The sequence below is a fragment of the Canis lupus genome, chromosome 10 (genome assembly GCF_048164855.1).
Source record: "Canis lupus baileyi chromosome 10, mCanLup2.hap1, whole genome shotgun sequence".
NCBI lineage: Eukaryota > Metazoa > Chordata > Mammalia > Carnivora > Canidae > Canis > Canis lupus.
Window position 1 is genome coordinate 46,300,233 of NC_132847.1, and position 22,550 is coordinate 46,322,782.

Consider the following 22,550-nt stretch of genomic DNA (forward strand, 5'->3'; position numbering starts at 1 on the left):
TTTATTTGAGAGTGTGAGTGACCAAGAGCAAGAGAGAGAGCATGTGCATGTGCATAAGATGGGGCAAAGGCTGAAGGAGAGGCAGAGGGACAAGCAGGTTCCTCGCTGAGCAGGAAGCCTGACTCGGGGCTTCATCCCAGGACCCTGGGATCAAGACCTGAGATGAAGGCCACCCGGGAGCCCCCACCCCACATTTTAAAGTACAGCTCAGATGCTGTTTTTCCAGTGACACTTTCCTGGAGCACAGTGGTTGTAAGAATGCCCACCATGCAGTGAGTTCTCCAGAGTCCTGGCACCCTCAGCTATAGCCTCGAGAACATTCACCAATTACTGTAGGGCAATAATCATCATTTATCACTTCTTTTCTATGATAAAGTGCTTAGTGAATATTTGTTGAATATTAATTAAAAATGAAACTCCCCGAGAGAATGACAAAAGGCACAAAGAAGCATTCAATCCTCAAAGGTGTTCATCTTCAGTGGAAACGCCATGACACAGCATCGTCCTCACCATAGCCTTGGAGAGGGGGGCAACTCAGCACAGCTCTTGAGGACAGTGAATGTGACCCAAGAAGAGCTGCGGTCACTCCACTTGTGAGAAAGGAAGACTTTGAAATGTCTCTTGTGGAGTCCAGGGAGGGCTTCGTCTGCCCCTGGCTGCTCTCTTCCCAGACGCTGTTGGCCAGCTCAGTCCCAATGGATGACATCACCTTGATAAGCTCGATGGCCAGTCGTCAAGGTCCAGTGACCGGACTAAAGAAAGGTGGGTGCCAAGGTTCTTGGATCCCTGAGCACTCGATGCACATGAGGGCTCCCAAGTTCAAACTGGCCCAGTTAGGATTCTGGGTCTTGCAGTCCATGCAGTGGGAATTCCTGTGAATGTTTCCTATCGACTGCAGAGCCATGGCCGTGCTCTGGCTGGTCAGCTGGGCCTTATTCTTGCTGCTCTCACAGGACTGTAAGCTGGCTAGGATCAGGCTCTCCATGGCTTGGACCCACGCATCCCGCTCTTCATATATGGTGGCTTCAAAGTGCCATGTCTGGCCAGTGAGGGACACAATGATAAACTCAATGTTTTCTTCTTGTTCTTAATTTGGTGAAATGTGTAAACTGCTCATGTCCTTGGGCAGGCCGTTGGTTTTAGGGCTGGAGATGGGCGCGCAAGCTGACGTGGCTTGGGGTGGCCTCTTCCCTGGGACTTTCACAGTGGTTCTCAGAAGATCAATCTCTTTACCATGAACATTCTGCAGGTAATCATGTAAACTTGGGTGGAGGGTCAGCATGCCGTTGTTGCACAGGGTCACGTATTTTTTTCCACTCCTTGTTCAGCGATTTGCCACTTCACTTCAACAGCATGCCCTGATTAATTGGGATGGCTTGATCGCTCCTGATGCTGTCCACCCGGCTTTCCAGGCCTTTCTCCTCAAGAGAAGAAGTTCCTGTGAAGATCCTCCAAGCTGCTAATGCAACACTTAACCCTGTTTATTTTCATAACACAAATGCCAATAAAGGTGAATTTGACTTAGTGGACCTTTTGAAGCTGGATACCGTCTCTCTTGATCAAGATAAGCATTTGGCATCTAATTCAGAAATAATTTTGCCTATGGATAAATGTTTAGACATTGAAACTCCTAAAGTAAGCGTCTATTCAAAAATATGTGGACAAAGCATCTTTGAAATCTCTTAGTGACAATGGAATTATTTCCCCTAATAGTCTTTGGTCACCAACTATTGACAGGTAAATATATGAATGTTACAAGTCCATTGAAAAGAGTAAAGAATGTAAGTAGATTTTTTTAAAAATGAAAGTGAAATGAATAAAATGTTTATACATTTTGAATAGAATATATTTTTAAGTGGAAAAAAATTGTATTTTTTAGAATAATCATATTTTGGTGGGATATCAGGAAGTACAATTTTGGAGGTAAATATTAAAATAATAATTATGTAGCTGTAACAGTTATTTTATTGTATAATTATTTCATATGTACTCTTCTAACAAATTTTTACGTGCACAGTACAGTATTGTTAATATAGGCACAGAGTTGTACAGCACATCTCTAGAATTTATTCTTGTATAACTGGAATTTTATATCACTCACTTCTTTTCTCTCACAAATGCTTTTCTACTGTTTCCATGAGTTTGACTATTTTAAATGCCTCATATAAGTGGAATCCTGCAACATTTGTCCTTCTGTGACTAGCCTATTTTACTTAGCATCATGCTCTCAAGATTCATCTATGTTGTTACATATGGCAGGATTTACTTTTCTTTAAGACTCAATAATATTCCATTGTATGTATACACTGCATTTCCTTTATCCATTCATGGTCAGTGGACATTTTGGTTGTTTCCATATCTTGGCTGTTCTGAATAATGCTATAATGAACACAGTAGTGCTAATATCTCTTCTGAATCTTGATTTCAATTTTTTTGATAAATATCCAGAATATTGGATATATGGCTCCAACATAGTAGTTCTGTTTTTAATTTAAATTTTTCTGTAACCCACTGAATTCAACCATAGTTTTTGATGTGTAATAGAGGTTCTGAGATACAATAGAGGTTCTGAGAGAGGTTTGGCATTCTTAAAAAGTGAGCAATAACTTCTACTGGGTGGTTCAGTGGTTGAGTGTCTGCCTTTGGCTCAGGTCATGATTCCAGGGTCCTGAGACAAGTCCTATTAGTCCTATTAGTCTCTCCACAGGGAGCCTGTTTCTCTCTTGGCCTCTCTGCCTCTTTTTTTGTGTCATTCATGAATAAATAAATAAAATTTTTAATAATAATAATAATAACTCCTACTTACTGAGCCCTTTCTAGAGTTCTGCAGCAAGTGTATTACTTATATAACTTTTAGCTTTCACAATCTTGGAATATTGAGACTTCAACGTTACAAACAAGTAGTGAGATTACCAATGTTACAAATCAAGTTAGTTAATGCTACATCACAAAGGAAGAAAGAGTACGAGAAATAACAGGGAGGAGGAAAATAAATACCAACCACAAGACTTTCTAGAAATTTCTTTAATTAGAAATCCTTAAAATTAAGCCATCTTGCAATCAATTTGACTTGTGTATGATGACTTTGCATTTAGAAATATGCCCTTCTTTTTCATTGACTTATGATCCAGTAATCATGATACATCCTGAGAATTTCAGAACTGTTCACAAATTTATCTGCCATATCTGATTTCTATTCATCCTCCATACCAAGTAAAACTTGTATAAGCTATATAAGCCTCCTCATCTTTATATAAAGTAGGTATCCATCCATCAACATTCTTTACTAAGGACAAAGCAGAATATTTGACACCCTAGAAGGATTTATAGCTACTCAAATATGAATTCAAATAACAATTTTATCCAGAAACCACGGACTTAAATACCAACTCTATTCAAAAGCAGAGGGAGGGGAAAAGAGTGTTCAACTCATATGTAGAGTCCTGAGAATAGATTTTTTTTTTCATAGAGCCTAATTTATGAACTTATAATTGACTATGGGCATCATGCTTTAATTATGATTTTGAAAAGGCCCTGGCAGTAGACTGGCTCTGACAGCCTGTGACATGGTGTGGGCTTAAGAGAATAGGTATTTATACAGGCTGTGTCAATCACCCAGTACATGCCATTTCAACTGCCTGTCCCAATCAGGGCCAGCATCCAAAAGTATAGCAATTAGAATGAAGAGATGAAAAGCACTGGGGACATTACGATGGAAGTCAATGGCCAGAGGAACCCAGAGACAGCACAAAATGTCACCTTCATGCAGACAGCTATTTTAATACTGATAAGGAAAACTGCAGTCCTTTGAAATGGGGTCACATAACTTGTTGAAATAGAGAAGAAAGAGCTAATTTAACAAAATCAAAGGGCTCCCATATTTCCCAAGGAATTTAGGGATTCAACTCTAGATTTCACTTTCATATATGACATAACCTCTTAACCCAGGATCTAACCAGTTAATATTACATTCAGCAAAGTCATTAATTAGATTCAATGCTGTCCCCTTTCTATCAGCATTTAGTGAAGAGAACAGTGAAGAACAGGGTCATTGCTGCAAAAGCATTACATTTAGAGTCAGAAGATATAAAGCCACATGTTGATTCAACTTATTCTACCTTTGAAACCTTGAACAATATTCCAAATCTCAATTCTTTTACTATGAAGTGTGACAATAACATAGAGCCACTATGCAAATCCCTTGATGCCAGACATGCACTAACTATAAAAAGACAAATAATACAAAGAATCATCATTATTGAAGATTGTAGTATCTATTGCCATAATAAAAATATTCTCAAATTTTCCATCTGGAAACAACAAACATTTATAACCTCACATATTTTAGGGGTCAAGAATCTGGTGGTGGGCCTGGCTATATGGTTCTGGCTCAGGACCTTCATGAAAGCTGAGATCAAAGTGTTGGCTGAGGCAATCTCAAGGGTCAACTAGGGCAGGATCTGCTTCCAAGCTCACTCATAAGGAAGTTGGCAGAAGTACCACTTTAACACTCACTTGTGTGACTATTCACAGACCTCAGAAGACTTGTTTGCATGTGTATTCACATGGGCCTCCTTACAGGGCTATCTTACCGCATGGCAATCAGCTTTTCCCAGAGTGAAGTATGCAAGAGAAAGCAAGAAAGACTAGCCAAGAGGAAACCACAATCATTTTGTAATCTAAATCAGCAATTATATGCCATCACTTTGGCTGCATTTAATAGAATACTTAAAGCAAGTTGCTGAATTCAGCCCACACTCAAGATAGATTATATAAGGCTGTGAATGCCAGGAGGTAGACCACTGGGGCCATCTTAGAGCTTACTCCAAAAACTAGCAGCACCTGTAGAGATTTGACTAAGCCTAGCAATTAATTTAGTCAAGGAGTAGATGAAAGCAAAAACAAACATAGCTATTTAGGTTCTTTCCATGATTTTTACTTTATTTAGGACACATAACTAATCCATTCAGCTGTTTTATCTATACATACTCACTGTGTGTTAAGCAATGAAAATTCTGAAAGTTCATGTATAATTTTCTTTCTCCACTCTTTGGAATGCAGACAGCTGTCTACTTATAAGCTACTATGCAAAGTCTAAGGGTCAATTATCCATTTCACAGAGTATCCATGAGTAAGCTTGTCAATCTTATGCTATGCTTTAAATTCTTCTTCATTTCCCCATTTCCTTGGCTAACTAATTTTATCTACAATTTGCATTCAAAAGTAAGTGACAAGATAAGTGGTTTATACCTTGAGTCTGTCTCCTCTATTTTCCAACCTTTGATTAGCAACCAGGAAAAACTTACTCACCCTTTCAGGGAAGAAGCTAATCAGATAGACCTTCACTGACTGTGTCCCCACACAAAATGCCTGAATTAAAATTTAAGTTTAAACATAATGTACTAAAAATCAAGAATTTTAAAAACAGTCATCTAATTCAACCTAATTTTCAAGAAGGAAAACTTAGGCCAAAAAACACCATATCTGAGAGCAGAAAAACAAGTCTCTTAGTTCTAAACGTATGTATATAGATAGATAGTTCCTGAAGAGGAGGAGAAAGGTAATAAAGCAAAAGAAATATTTGAAGGAAAAAAAAAAAAAAGAAATATTTGAAGAGATAATGGCTGGGAATTTCCCAATGTTTTCAACAAATAAATAAATAAAACCACGGACCAAAAATGCCATGAACCTCAGACAAGATAAATAGGACTAAACAATAAAATCACCGATAGCCACTTATCAAAATGCTGAAAAATCAAAGATAAAGAGGAAAACTTTCTAAAGTTAGAATGGGAAGAGACATGCTTGTGCACAGTGGCAACAAAATTAAAGCCAAAATACAATGAAACAATAATTTTTTAAGGAGCAGAAAGAAAAAAAAAAATGACTGGATATAATTCCACCCTGGCAAAAACGATTTTTCAAAGTGAAAGCAAAATAAAGAATTTTTTTCAGAGAGACAAAAACTGAGATAATACATTTCTAGTGGGCCTGTAGTACAAAACATGATAAAATAATTTATTCAAGCTTGAAGGAAAAAGATACCAGATGAAAGCCCAGATCTGCAGGGGGAAAAAAAAGCCACCTCATATGCCTTTGCTTTGATTGGTTTACATTCTTAAATATATTTTTGATGTAATATTTTTCAAATGCAACCAGATGGAAGACATAAAAACAGCTTATTAGGCAAATATTCTATATTTATCTTCACACTTTACAGTCAATATATAATTTGTGAATCTCAGCATTTTATGGTCTCTATCAGAAGTCACAGTGTATTTCACATATCAACTTGACTCTCTACAAAGCTGTTAATTCTCTGCCCCCCCTCCTCCTTCAAACTGCTTCCTTGTTGGCTCCATGACTGTGGCTCTAAGACTCCACATTGCTCTCAAAGTGTCAAGAGAGGCCAGACAGTACAAAGGATATTCATGCTCACAAGTCATGAAAGGACTGATATTGCCACCAAAGGGCCTATCCCTGATCCGGGAAAAATAGAAATTTCATAGAAACAAAATTGTCTTTCTTAATATAGAAACTTAGCTTTGCCCTTGAAGTTGCTGTGTGTGGGTTTCAACAGTGAGGTAAAAAAATTGAATTTGTATTTTATTATTTGTTTTTGTTTTAATTTTGCCCTTTCAGCACATATCTGTTATCTTAATAATGTCTTTGACCTCCAAGTTTTCCAGTTTGGCTCTCACATCCTGCTTATTCTCTAAGTTTAAAGAGTTAGTAAAAGTTAATAAAATAAAATCAGGCCTATGGAAAAGCATTTGTGTAAAATTCCTAGAATTGAGATGGATGAATTCTATAACAGTATGCTATTGTTTGTATTGAAACAAATTTTGAAGGGCACCTAGTGACTAAGTGGTTGGTTGATCTCCCGCCTTTGCCTCAGGGCGTGATCCTGGGATTAAGTCCCACATCAGGCTCCCTGCAGGGAGCCTGCTTCTCCTTCTGCCTCTGTCTCTGCCAATGTCTCTGTATCTCTCATGAATAATTAAAATCTTAAAAAATAAATAAATAAAATAATAAAAAATTTTGAGCAGTATTCATAGTTTGTTGCTATAAGAGTTTGTTAAACATACTTTTAATTCCCTTTTTAAAAACTCTTAAACGTAGTCTGTTATACTCAGAATTTCTTAAGGCAATCTTCTCCAACGGCTCCAATCTACCTAGTTTAAACATGACAATTTATTATATTCAACAAAGTCCTAGTATGGATAGCTAAATATTTGACAAGTTCTTTAATTTGGGAATTAGAAGAAAAACAAATAAATTATTTTGAATAAAACCACAAGTTGTAATGAGAAGTATATACTTTGAGAGTTAACATACATATAGGATATGTATCTGTGGCAGATTGTTAAAATTCTCCAACCCTTTGCTTAATCCTCTATAAAAAGAAAAAGAAGAAAGAAAAAAGAAAAGAAAAGAAAAGAAAAGAAAAGAAAAGAAAAGAAAAGAAAAGAAAAGAAGAAAAGAAAAAATCAAAGAAAAGAAAGAAGGAAGGAAGGAATATCCATGTTCTTTACTACATGAGTTGCTAGTTGGCTATGCTTCAAAGCAGGTGAAGGATACTTCCCTACTTCATTTTCAGGACTGGCCATGCAACTTTCCGTGGGATGGAAAATGGGCAGACATTATACATACCATATTCAAACATAAGCTTTAAATGATATTGCATTCTTTAACATTTTATTTTAATTTTTTGTTTGTGTTTCTTGCATTCCTGCCCTATGCTATGAGAACAACGTAGTCTGAATAGAAACTACTCTGCCATCCTGTGTTCAAGAACTGGAGGGCATATAGAATAGAGGTAATCGTGACCAAATAGAGTTGCAGCCAATTTACACACTTGCCAATGAAAAGTAAATACTATCTGAAGCCACTGACATTTAGAGGTTATACATGACCACAACAAAGCTGTCTAATATTGTCTCTGTGTGTGTGTGCACAAGAACATTTTCTCATGTAAAGCTCCTTAACAATGAGACAATTTGAGACAATTTTCATTCTCCCCATATGAAATTAATTCACATTCAACTATAAAGAAGCAAATCCTCCATATAGCACTTTCTGTAACTGAAGTCAATTCTTAATTATAAATAACTTAGGAAGTCCTCTATGCTTCTAAAAACTTTGTAAAATTCCAGACTCTCTTGCTCAAGGTATCTCTCTATTTGTGTATTGCCCTAATTTTCCATTCTTTTTCTGTTTGAATGTTCTATGAGGTATTTCACTCTTATGGGAGATGTTTTATACCACTCTGGCTCTTGTTGGGAGAGATTCATTTTTTTGGTTAAGTCTGGTATAAAAAGTGCCTCTTACCAACCTTTGTGGAAATCATCTTAACCAAAGATATTCTCTGTTTAACACTATTAAATAGTCCTCTGTACTACCCAGATAGAGAAAACCAGGGAGGTATTGGTTAATTATTTGACTCATTCAGTTGTGTACTCATGCATATAGTTCTGGTTGATAAATTCTTAGAATTCTTTCAATGTTCTTGGCATCTGGGCTACCATTTGTCCCTTACATTGATGATATAAAGGTCAAAATAACTGCAAAACTTGTGAAGTTGTTATTAGGATTGTAACCTTACACACGTTCTCCAAACCAAACATCTCCATGTATAATTATCATCATATTTACATGCAATTATTCTTTAAAACATGCAGTTTGTTCAAAAATGACTTCTTCCAGTTATAACCTGTCCTCATGAAGGAGGGTGAGTCACTTTTTATACCCCAAATACAAGTCTCATTAATATCTACACATTGCCTTTTTAGTCTGTTAAACTACATAATATACCCAGACCAATAATTGCCCACAGTCAATTCCTAATAGCAGTTCCCTTCTCTCTTACAATTCCTTTAAAATTCGGCACATTATCTTAAAGTGCAAATAGATCGCTGAAGAGATGCCTTCTGTCACCCCGAGTGTTTCTAAACTGGCAACTTCAAAACAAGTCATACACACCATCTATAAGCCTAGCAATATTTAGGCAGGCTATATAGCCGTATAAACCTCCCTTCAGGCTGGAAGCTCTGTTAGTTGGTTGCTTTCCATGAAATATGTTTTGAGAACCAGCAGCAATATGTATTTCTCACTTCAGTACATTCTAGTACAGGACATCTTCCATTTCTGAGTATTTGTGAATAAACGCGGATTATGCTTTTGCCTTGTGAAAAAAGAAAGACTCTTGAAAACATGTCTCATAAACTCCTTATTTATACTGTTCATTCTTGTTTTAGAAATAAATTATTTTAGTTCTCTCTGTATTAATATTACTTGAGTTTTTTCCCCTAGGCACAATGTCACTTAGTGTCCCCGGGTGCCAAAATTTTAGCCAGATAGCTTCATATTTCAACTTCTGTCTGGAAAATAAAGTGGGGAAATAATAGATGAAGCAAGATACCTTTGTTCTCATTTTTTTTAATTATTGCTATCCTTCTCATTTAGTTGTATAGTTTCTTGCTCCTCTTCAGTCAGTGAAATGTGATGGTGTAGTGCTTCATGGTTGTCCATACAGAGGCTTCTACACTGAAGAGACAAACTCAGAACAATAATCAGTCTGGCTGAATTACTGGAAACTACACAACCAAATATCAGATCCATGTTAATGCAAGTGTTTATACGCATAAGAAGCAAGTAAGGTTTTCTGCATTATCTAGCTTTCATTTTGTCTTTTCAAATGTCTCATTTCTCAGCACTCTTTGAGGCAAAGACTATTTAGGAACATTTTTTAAAAGACGGGATGTTCTAAAGAAGAATTTTATTAAATGTTGTCCCAAATAGATTTTTGAGAAAAGAATCAGCTAGGTTTCAGTGTTGAGAGATGTTTACCTAGCAGAAAGACTATTCGACAAATCATGCAGTCAATCAACCTAATTGTGAATCACGGAATGTGTGCACTGGAACGTCAAGTATCTGGCAGAGAGGTTTCCTCTTTAAAATTCATGACATCATACTCTGGTGCTTTGAGTTTGGCTCAATTTGAGAAATATCCTTCTTTGGATGAATTAATTGGAATATTGGCTCTATGGGAAAAATAATCCCTCCAAATCTCTTTATGAGGAAATTAGTATCTTGGATATATTTTCAATTCCCTAAAGGGAACAACATCTCTTGATAAAGAAAATAAACTGCTTCCTCAAATTTTTTAAAACTAGTTCAATATTCTGCTTTAATTGTTATGTCAAATGGTACAGTGAAAAGAATTTTCATGGTCTGGATAATTTATGAACCAATCCACACAACAGAATGAGCATTGAGATAGTAAATGGGGAAGTTTATGCTTTTTAAATATACATTTCATTTATTTGGAAGAAAGATTTGTTTTTGGAAAATAGAAAAAAATAATAAAAGAACCTTTCAGGCTTATTAAAATCAAAGATGTATTGCAAAATAATGTACTATTGGGAAATTTCCCACATCATATATATTTGTTCATGATCAACAATTTTAATATTCTATCACGTATCATGAAGTTCTTTCTTCTGTTGATTTTATTTACACATATCTCTATTCACAAGGTGGAAGTCAGCAATATCATTTCCATAAGTACAGCTCAACTTATATCCTCTAGCTCCTCACCAGTCTTGACTCAAATTTGCCCTCTGTGTGTGTGTGTGTGTGTGTGTGTGTGTGTGTGTATGGGAGGGGAGATGGTTGCAGTTTGTGCTCATTATATATTAAACCTATAATAAACTACCCCATTCTTTATTACAAAGAAAAATGGACCTTCTTCTGTCTTTCAGAGGAAGTATAGTTTCTCAAATAAAATGTAAATACTTCACTTCAAAATGTTGAATAGAAATGTACTTAAAGAATTCTAGCTGGTTAAATTTAGAGTGCTAAACAAAGTCTAATCTAAGAATATTCTTTGGCTTTATGCCCACAGCATTTTTATTTGATTGTAAATTGGACATATTTTCATTCACTTTAGAATTTTGCTGCTCAGTGTTTTCTTCCCTGAAGCGACTCAACAGGTTCTGATTACCATGTAGGCACCAATATTAACTCCCTACCTTCTGAGGACAGTTGTATCATTTCTAGCCAAGGGTGCATCCCCACCCCACTCTTTCTGCTTAGAACATTTTCCATGAATAATTGTGACTTGGAAGTTAACATTTCTTTTTTTATAAATCAGTTTTTTTAAGGTATAATCTACACATGGAAAAAAAATGTACCCACATTATATCAACTTTTCCATGAATTTTGACAAATATGACCACAATCAAAATATAGAACATTTCTGTCATCCTCATAAGTTTTCTTGTACTACTTTACAATCAATACTCTCCATGTGCCTCATCCCAAACAATGACTGATCTACTTCCTATAAATAATAATCCAGCCATACAGTGTGTGCTCTATTGTGTATGACTTCTTTTATTTAGCATACTGTCTATGAGATTTACTCATAGTGCTGAGTGTACCAATAGTCCATTGCTTTTCCTTGCTAGATAACATTACATTGTTTGGATATATCATAATTTGTATACCTATTCATCTGTTGATGAACATTTGGAATCTTTCTAGTTTGAAACTATTATGAATATGATAGTCTTTGTGTGATATATTTTTTCATATTTTCACTGTCTTGCATAAAAACACATTTTGTAAAGTTTGTCTCTGAGTATTTTGTTTTGATGCTATTATAAATGGTGTTATTTTTCCAACTGTTCATTACTAGTACACAGAAATCCAACTGATTTTTTGTATGGTTTTGATTCTGTGATCTTTGTAAATTCATTTATTTTAGCAGTTTTTTTGTTGACTTCTTAGGGCTTTCTACACAAAAAATTTTATAATCTGTAAAAAGTGACTGTTTATTTTTTCCTTTCCAATCTATACACCTTTATATCTTTTTTTTTTTTTCATTATTGTAGAGCTAGGACCTCCATTACAATGTTTATCAGGAATTGTAAGAATGAACATCCTTGCCTTATTCACAGTGTTAGGGGGAAAGCATTCAATGTTTTATTATTAAGTATGATGTCAGCTGTAGATTATCAGAGATGTCATTTATTTAATTGAGGAAGTTCTCTTTTATCTCCTGGTTTGCTGGATATTTAAGTTCATCAAATGCTTTTCCTATATCTGTTAAGATGATTCTTTCAATTTTTTTAACATTTCAAAAACATTTTTAATACGGTTGCTTACATTGGTTATCATTATACATGTACATCATATGAAAACCTTGCTGGAAACAAATCACTTAGTTATGATGTTTTATCCTTCTTATATATTACTTGATTCATCTTGTTAATATTCTGTTAAGGATTTTTGCATCTATGTAATTGCTGGCATTACAGCAACATTCTTGCAACCATGAGGTAAAATATAAGTGATTTTTCAGAGATGTTAATTCAGATATCATAAAGTTTCTAAACCCAGAACAATAATTGTCCATCTCTGGACTGTTTTGTGAAAATAAATACTTAATTAAACCCTGTTCGTATAAGCCATAATAGTTGGGATTCCTGTTACTTGAAGTTAAAAGCGCCCTTAATTCAAATGCCATGTGGAAAATTCTATATTTTAAAACTACTCAGGAACATAGAAGAATCTCACTTCATCTCACTTCTTCACTGTGTTTTAGCTCTGTTTTTGTTTTACTGGCAAACAATAATCATAAAAATTATAGTAGTGCTACATTTTCTTATTTAATTTCAAAACTTTATCATACAATGGACACTACTATTCTTGTTTTACAGAAACTCTGAGAAGTAATTTGCACAAGGTCATTCAGCTTTTAAAACCTAACACAAGATTTTGAACTAATTTTTAAAATAACAAGAAACGTCATGCTTTTAATCATGGCCGATCCAACACTAAGAGGTCTTTTGTTAATTTTTTGCTAAACTGCGTGGAATTCATTCTTAGTAATCTCTATGGTCCACTTTGGACTTAGTACCGCGGGAAGGTGTAAAATTTTGACAGTGAAGGCCTACTATTGAACAGTAGGGCATAAGAGCATCATCTGGCAATTCGAAAGAGGACTATCTAATAATAGTCAAAGAAGTAAAGTCAAGATCTTGTAGATTTTATACCCCATGTAGAAATATGTAGAAAAGGGAGACATTTGAAAACATAAAAACTGCTATGGTATCTTGAATCTTCTGGAGGGGCAATACTAACAAATAATAATTTTACAGCTATTTTCAAGTTTCTGAGAATTTTCTTGTTCAGAAACCAGTACAAATATAACATCGATTGGCTTTTTGCTATATAATGTTTTCAACAAACCTTTAAAGGACACTAAATTGTGCTATTAAATTCCAAGAAAAAGAAAAGCTCTCAAAAATAACTAGGGTTGTAGTTTTTCAGGGCAGAATTTTGTCAAGCTGAAATGTTCAGGCTTAGTGTGACTACGTAAATACCAATACTAGAAAGAAGAATGAATTTGAGAAAGGTTTTAAGGATCAAACCAAGTTTGACTGAAACATTAGAAATATGACAAAAAGGGATACAGGCAGACTTGGAAAGAATGTTTAATGGGAATAAATGAAAATTCACTTAGACCTAATATTTTTTAAAGCCCGAAAGCACCTATTGGCATTTTTGAGGATGCACTCATGTAGCAAACTTGTTTAAACTGATAAAACAGAGCCTAGGGTTTTGTACACAATCAGAAAAATAGACAATGTCTTCCTTCAATTAAGCAGTAGTGACTGCTTCCGTACTGATTAGGTCTCCAGCACAGTAAGAAGCAAAGAAACCAAAGGAGTCCTGGTGACCAGATAGTAGAAAATGAAAAATAAGTCAAGCAGGAAATTGAGAGGGGTTGTTCTGTAATATATAGGACTGCAGTTCAGTAACATTTTACTTTGTGTCAGGCCAGTATCCCACTCTTCAAAATAAAAACAAAATTTCTTTATCTGTGAGTTTATTTTGTGCAACACTATTCATTTTAGAAAGTACCTTCAGAGACATTTGACTTCCATAACCACAAACAAGGTAAAGAGTGGGACTGCCGTTGGACAGATGAGGAAACTGAAGTCAAGGAAGAAAATAAAAATTACTGAAAGCACTTGTTTTTATGCTAGGACAACCACCACAAAAACAAGACCATCATTTATTTGCCACCTGCTAGATGACAGAAATTATGGTAAACACTTTAAATACAGTATCTCAAGTGATCTTCATCAGAATTTTGCAAGATATGTATTTATTAGTACCACATAAGGAATATTGAGGATAAGACAATTTCGATACCTTGTCCAAAGTTACATAGCTCATGAGTTACAGACTCAGAATTCAAGTCCATGTCTGTTTGGATGTAAATCCTATGCATTAAAAAGAAAACAAGTGAGTATATCATACAATATTTTATAAGATTAATGACTTCTTTACTCCACTCTATTAAAGTTGTGTATCGATGTATTTTATAAATATTTACATGCATTATGCACATACACCCATATAATACAAGTCTTACCAAACATGTGTACATCTCAATCTTTTAGAAGCTTTATTTAATACCTATATTAAAAGAAATGATTGAATTGAGTTTTTCATTTTTATCATCCAAGGCCATTTGTCATTTGTTACATAAACTTATGCAAATAGCTTATATTTGCAAAGATATGCTTAAATTGCACAAGCTCTGAATTTCACACCAGGGAACCAGGCTAAACAAGTTCCATCATGTTCTAAAAAGTCTGATAAATAATAAACAATTTGTTGAATAAAATAAAGTCTAAAAAGAAGCATAACTTGATTTTGACCACTGCTACATGACTAACAGTACCAATGTAGCTTTCAAACTTATTTCAACATTTATAGAATGTCCATGTCATACTAAACATTGTGTTACAAAGATAAATGAGACTTACCCTTATTCTTGAAGACCTAAGATGCAAGTATATAAGACTATATTGGTCAGCGGACGACTCCAAGTCAATGAGATAAATACAATGACAGAGCTGTCAGGGTGTTTTGTAAGCTTGGAGAAAAGTGACAAAACAGAATCAAGAAAGTCTTGGTAGGGATGTTAGGGATGTTACATGAAACAAAAATTTAAAGGACAAGTAAAACTGAACTAGCAAAGAAGAGACAACATAGCATTGTAGAAAGGGACTAAATTTTGGAAACTCTTACATTCATCTTGTAACACCAAACTAGTACATGCATGAAGAGGGAGAACGAACTACTACCCCTTACAAAGCCAAAAGAGTAAGTTTGAGTTCAAATAGGCTTGTTCTTTGATTTACATCCGACTTAAGTTGAACCTACTCTCTTTCTATGCTATTATTCAATCCCCAGTCTGAAGAAGGTCACCACTCAATATTTTTCATTAATTATTTTGAAGACAAAAAATTATTTGCAGGTAAAAGGAGAAAAAAACAAATATAAATATTATTTTTATAAATATAAATATAAATAATAAAATATAAATATTAGACGTTCTTTTCCATCCCTGAGGCTTTCCACAAGCATTTTGATAACAAAAACCTGACTTCAGACTGTCATTTTGGATGAGCTAAATTTTAATACCTCAATTTTAGTTGAAATGTTAACCCCAAATAATCATATGCAAATAAAGAGGTGCTTATCTCTGCTTAGTAAATTGGCAGAAACATGCATTAAACACTAAAAAGAGAAGTCCTTGAATTATTTAGTCCCCAACTGAGAGTACCTCAGATCTAAAATGCATCATTTTTATATAGTAACAGTATCTGTGCTCTTGCCTGTCTTTTTAAAATCTCTTGATAGTTTCTTTTATTTGAAATAAACACTCTACTTTTCAAAATCACTAGGTACTTAATATGACAAAAAAAAAAATGAAGCAGTTTATGCTAAATCCAAACAATGACTCTCTTCATCCATCTTTTGTCACTTCTGTTTGCTAAATTAGGAAAGCCATAGCATGGTAGACCCTGGAATTAAAACTCGGTTTTGAGGAAGAAGATACGTTCTAGTCACAGTGACCCTGTACTCCTAATTTGGGGAGACAGTTCTGATTGCAACTATGCTTCCCTACTGCACCTGTGAGTAAATTACTACATGCTGATTCATGTCTTAATTGAGGATTTTGAAACTTCAAATTACCATAATGAGAAGAAGAACAGATTCTAGAGGAATGCTACCTGGGTCTTGATCTCAGATCCACCACTTACTGTGTGATCTTAGGCAAATTATTATCCTCTCTGTGCCTAACTCCCTTAGCTAAAAATAGGGATGTTAAGAGTATCTGTATGATAAGAATGTTCTGGAGTGTGAATGAGTAAATATAATTGATTAAAACAGAGACAGACACATAGTAAGCATGATACGGACATTTTATATTAACATTGTTATTACACATGGAAAATAAAAGCCAAGTAAAAACAACAATAGCAGTAACAAAGCCAGACGTAGCTATCTGCAGCATTGGCTAGAGTAAACAAGTGAGGCTCACCTTCAAAATGAGATTTGAGGGGAGGATGCATCAAATAATCCCATTATTCAAGAAGACAGAGAGTTATTTAGAAGCCAAAAAATTCTAGTAAGAAGAATTCCAGATTTGTCCCTTTGATGGAAAGTCTGTGCTTTTTAAAAAATATATTAATATTAGAGTGGTAAAAATGACTTAAAAATTTTTAAGTAGAAAAGGAAGAGTCTAGAATTACTTAAACCCTGCTGGCTTATTTTTGTTATGCGTGGGTCTCCATATTTTATTCAGGAAAAAGAGGATTAACTATATAATAAAAAACTATGAATATTCTGACAAAAAATATGAACTGAGGCCCAACTTTGAGGACTAAGGCTAGGCAATATGCAAAAGGTGGAAAAAGGAAAAAACAAAACAAAACTACAGAACAGAACACCATCCTTTATTGCCTAAGAATAGGTGCACTTCTTTTTTTTTTTTTTTAAGATTATTTATTTATTCATGAAAGAGAGAGAGAGAGGCAGAGACATAGGCAGAGGGAGAAGCAGGCTTCATGCAGGACTTGATGTGGGACTTGATCCCAGGACCCCAGGATCATTACCTGAGCCAAAGGCAGATGCTCAACTGCTGAGCCACCTAGGTGCCCCAAGTATACTTTTTTCTTAAAAGTCATTTGTGGGACATTCTTTAGAAATTAATCTATAACATTGATTATATTATGATTTTCATTAAAAAGGAAAGAAAAATTATTTAGTCATACTGTCATGACATCTATTATTATGTACTGCAAATATAAATTATCCTCATTCCTTCATGGTTTATTTTTTAGCCATTTGATAACTATAGAGTCTTTACTATATGCCAGGTTTTGGATTGAACTTTAGCAAACCATTGAGGGAAAAAAAGACATTGTCTGCTTTCAAGAATTTTATGATCAAATGGGAGAGATACATTTGTAAATTGATAATATTGACACTGGCTCATCACCTTGGAATCACTGCATTATAATTTTATTTCAACTGTATTAAACTCTGGTGTATTTCAAGATTTGTTCTTGTTGCACATATCCTTAAAATAATTTATTTTTCAGGTTTATTGGTGAATGGTTAACATATAAAATGGTGAAACATTTGCAGTGTACACTGCGATGATTTATTTGTTATTTGTATATACCGTGAAAGGATTCCTCCCATCCTCTCATATAGTTAACACATCCATTACCATATATATATATGTACATACATGTGATGTATATGTGATATACACATATATATACGAAAACATTTCAGTTCTACTCTTCCAGCAAATTTCAAATATAAAGTAAGGTGTTGGGACGCCTGGGTGGCTCAGCAGTTTAGCGCCTGCCTTTGACCCAGGGCGTGAATCTGGAGTCCCGGGATCGAGTCCCACCCACATCGGGCTCCCTGCATGGAGCCTGCTTCTCCCTCTGCCTGTGTCTCTGCCTCTCCCTCTGTGTGTGTGTGTGTGTGTGTGTGTGTCTCATGAATAAATAAATAAAATTAAAAAAAAATAAAGGCATGTACCAGCTATAGTCACTATATTATACATTAGACCCTCAGACCTTATTCATTTTATAGCTGAAAGTTTGTATCCTTTTACCAGCCTCACCCTATTTTCCCCACCCCCTGGCAACCACTTTTCTAACTCTGCTGCACTGTTTCTGAGTTGTCTTTTTTTTTTTTTTTTAGTTTCCACATGTAAGAGATTGACATGCAGTATTTCCCTTTCTTGGTCTGGCTCATTTCACTTACATAATGCCCCCAAGTTTCATCCATGGTGTTGCAAATGGCAGGATGTCCTTCTTTCTCATAGTTGAATAATAATACTCTCTCTATATATAGATATAGATATAGATGATATAGATATTACTTGTGTCATTTTATCCATATTTAATCCATTTACCCTCCTCTTTCTCACTGCCCAAGAGGAAGTTATAGATACCAAGCTCAATAAGTCAATAGCAGTGGAAAATATATATTGGTATAGTGCTTTCTAATTTACAGTGTGCTGCCACATACATTAATTCTTTGATCCTCCTTGCAGTAAGTACTACTACTACCATCCCTACTTTACTTTTGAGAGAAGAGAGATAAAGAGGTTAAGTGACTTGCTTTAGAGTAGATAGCTGTAACAACTAAAACCAAGTTATTTGATTCAAGATAAGGATTTAATTATAATAACAAAGATATAGGTACATTCCATAAACAAAGGATTGTACATCTATTAACAACTTAATTCCTCATAAAAAAAATCCCATGAGATTTGTGCTGCGATTATGTCCATGTTTTCATGTGAATGATAAAATAAATTCCCTATGGCCACACAGCCACTAATTATTAGAAGCAGCTTAAATGTGGACAGTGATACATCAGAGTGAGAGCTCTTTACTGCCTGTTATATTTATCTCCTGCTTCCACCTGTCTCTTTTGGCATGTATCATCAAAAATCACACACAATTTTAAGATTTATTTATTTGTTTATTTATTTGAGAGAGAAAGTGAGTGTGCAGATGGCGGGGAGAGAGAAGGGGAAAGGATGTCAAGCAGAATCCTCCATGAGTGCAGAAGCTGACATGTCATGACCCTGATATCATGACCCCAGCCAAAACCAAGAGTCAGATGATCAACCAACTGAGCCATCCAGGCACCTCAAAGTCACATTTTTATTTTCTAAAAGACAAACAAAACAAAGATAAATTGACTACAAATTTTTCATGCTTTGCTGTCAAACCAACAATGGATCCCCCTATCCTACCAAGTGTATCAAATGTAGTCTACTGGGCAATTCATTCACATCCTAAGCAAGAGAAAATAACTCCAGTAAATATGTTCTTATCAATTTGTCTTCCTCCTTAGTACTTTCCTTTGATCCTGTCATTTTCTTGACTTAGCATCTTAATCACTCCCTTCCAAGCCCTATGTAACCTTAACCACCCAGCTAAACTGCAACTATCCTGTTATACTACCCCTTCTTACCTTCTTTAAATTTTGCTTAAACCATGTAATGTTCAACATAATTTGTCATCTGATTTTATCCTCTAGACTATTCTCATCTTGTGTTAAGTGAATATATCCTTGAGTTTATATACCTCCTAGGAAGGGGCAGATCTACTTAATTAATGAATTAAAAACATATTCACAGATGTTTCCATTTCAACAGAAAGGATCTTCAGCATCAAAATAACACTTACAGGAAATAAACTCCCTGACTTAAAAATAAAAACAGTTCAATTGTCTTCAAATTTAAAAGATCTTACAAAGTCAAAGTCAAGAACAAAAGCTATCAGAGTTGACTCTCTTGATGTACCTTGACCTAAAACTAAAGATGGGTGAGGGAATACCTAACAACACAATCTGATTACTTGGCACATTTTGAATTTAAAAAAAATTAATCAAATATTGGGACTGATTTTGTTGATTAAATCATCCAAAGACAAAGTAATTTGATCATTTAAATCTCGACTGTGTGGTATGCTATATATATGATTCAAACACCATTTTTCAAATGAATTATTTTTCCATTTTATGCTAATGCATCTTTGAATGTCACTAAAAGGGGGGAAATATGAAACTTTACAGGGTTGAGGGAAGAAGAGAGAGTGCTTTGGTCTGTATTTTCTATTTATGGATCAATCTCTGTATAGGTTTGGCATTCATTCTACAAATTCCTAACATTTAACAATAAAATGCACCCAGAAATGCAGACCTGTTAAGTGGCATTAAACCATATAAACAGTTTAATAAATATATTATTAATAACTTTACAATTTCAGCCAAGCTACTGATTCTTGTTTGTTTTCCTGATGTGTTTTTTTCTCTTTAATTACCTGTCTCAGAGATTTCTCCTTTTGTGTCTCTCTTTCCTTGTGTTCCCTTTAGGCCTCATAATTAGAGCTTGCAGTATCTCCACACTAAACAGGAAACCAAGAAATTCTTGCTTGGTTTCAGGTTTTTGTAAAAATCTGAAACTTGGAACTGGGTTTATCAAAAGTTTTCTTGAGGTAGACAAACCTTTCAGCAAGTTTTGTGTAATTCTGGGATGAATTCAAAGTCAGCCTGAGCCAATTAGTTTTTTGGCAGGGAAAATTGTAACATATGACGGTTGTGTCTGGGCTAGATGGCTTTATATAAAAATGGGTGACTTTGGATGGATTGGGCTTTGAATATGTTGGCTCTTTCCACCTACAGGGACAAAATGTGATGCAGGACTTGTAGAATTATGTCCTCTTAGATTCCTTGCAGGCAGATTTGTCTGCCACCATTTTATTTCCCAGGCAGACCATTTCTTTATTCCACATTGAATAATTTTCTCCCATTTGTATGTATTAATACTAGAATTTATTTTCCTTTAAAAAGAGTGAATCAACTAGTAACTTAAACAGGGACAAGTCACAAAAGGGAATAAGTCTCAAGCTATAGGGATTTCTGTTCTATTTACAGCTACTAAAACGGTGCCTAGTATGTAGTCAGTGATCAATAAATATTTGTAGAATGAATAAATAAGGACTCAGGCCTTTAAAGAAATAACAGAGCAGTAGAGTGAAAAGGAAAAGAAATTCCCCAGTATCTCTTCAAATTCCTTGGGCTCTCTGTTATTAAAAGTACTTTGCTTCTTCCTCAAACATTCAGTTTACCAGATAATTACAGGATTATCCAAACATACCTTATTATATGTACTATATAAGTACTATATAAAGTACTAGACCTTAGCTATATGTTTTTGCTTAAATATAGAATAGTAGTATTGGTGGCCACATAAGAGAAGAAGTGGTCCTTGGAATACTTACATGATTCTCTCTATGGAAAATAACATAATGTGTTTTTCTTCTGTATCTTTCACAAAACTGAAAGAGACTAAAGAAACTCTTATGTTATATACAAAGAATGTAAGTTTAGAGAAAGGATATGATTACCCAAAGTCTTACTCATAGTTTTTGATTAGGGAAAAGACAGGTATGTGACTAGGGTTACTTGGCTTTAAGTGTTACTTTCACTCTACCATGCATGAAATTTTTCTTTTCTTCACTTTCTTTTCTGCACACAAAATGCGCCACAAAATATTGGGATTTATTTATTTATTTATTTATTTATTTATTTATTTATTTATTTTTAAGATTTTATTTATTCATTCATTAGAATACACAGAGAGGAGAGAGGGAGAGAGAGGCAGAGACACAGGCAGAGGGAGAAGCAGGCTCCACGCCTGGAGCCCAACACAGGACTCGATCCTCGGTCTCCAGGATCACGCCCTGGGCCGAAGGCGGCGCTAAACCGCTGAGCCACCCGGGCTCCCTTGGACTTTATTTAAATTTATCATTAGAATGTATCTAAAAAGAACTACGCCACAGATGTATGAACTCATCAAACACAAAAACAAAAGCACTCTCCTTCACAACATTATTTTTCCTCTTCTTTCTTGCAAATGTGTGCTCTCTCTCCAGAACTTTCAGTTATCCTATATTCATCCAGGTACCATTAAAAGACCCTACATGGGGTGCCTGAGTGGCTCAGCCGGTTAAGCATCTACCTTGGGCTCAGGTCATGATCCCAGAGTCCTTTGATTGAGTCCTGCATAGGGATCCCTGCTCAGTGAGGAGCCTGCCTCCTCTCTCTCTGTTGCTCCCCCTACTTGTGCACTCTCTCTGTCTCTCTCTCAAATAAATAAATAAAATATTTTTTTACTTTTAAAGATTTTGTTTATTTATTCATGAGAGACAGAGAGAGAGAGAGAGGCAGAGACACAGGCAGAGGGAGAAGCAGGCTCCACGCAGGGAGCCTAACGTGGAACTCGTTCCCGGGACTCCAGAATCAGGCACTGAGCCAAAGGCAGGCACTAAACTGCTGAGCTACCTACCCACGGATCCCCTAAATAAATAAAATCTTTAAAAACAACAACAACATACATTTATAAAGTCTGCCATTACCCTCAGTTTTTTATTTTGCTCAGAGCTGGAGGAAAGAAGACTCTCAGATTAACCATATCTTTCCAGGGCTCACTTACACGCACCTTGAAATGTCCAGAGCTTAAATAATAACTCCTGAAATTTATCTAAGGATCTCAGGTCTTTACTGTGAAGGAAGTGAGTCATCATATTTGGCTCTTTTTCCTATCAGGGTCTGTTCTTACACAGTGTTCCTGCTCCATA

The 22,550-nt window shown here is 35.1% G+C and overlaps 1 pseudogene; it reads right to left on the reverse strand.

The window, feature by feature from the left end:
* Positions 1-475: 475 nt before the first annotated feature.
* The window catches only part of LOC140641034 (arf-GAP with GTPase, ANK repeat and PH domain-containing protein 1 pseudogene), a 35,551-nt pseudogene continuing 13,476 nt past the window's right edge, over positions 476-22,550 (reverse strand).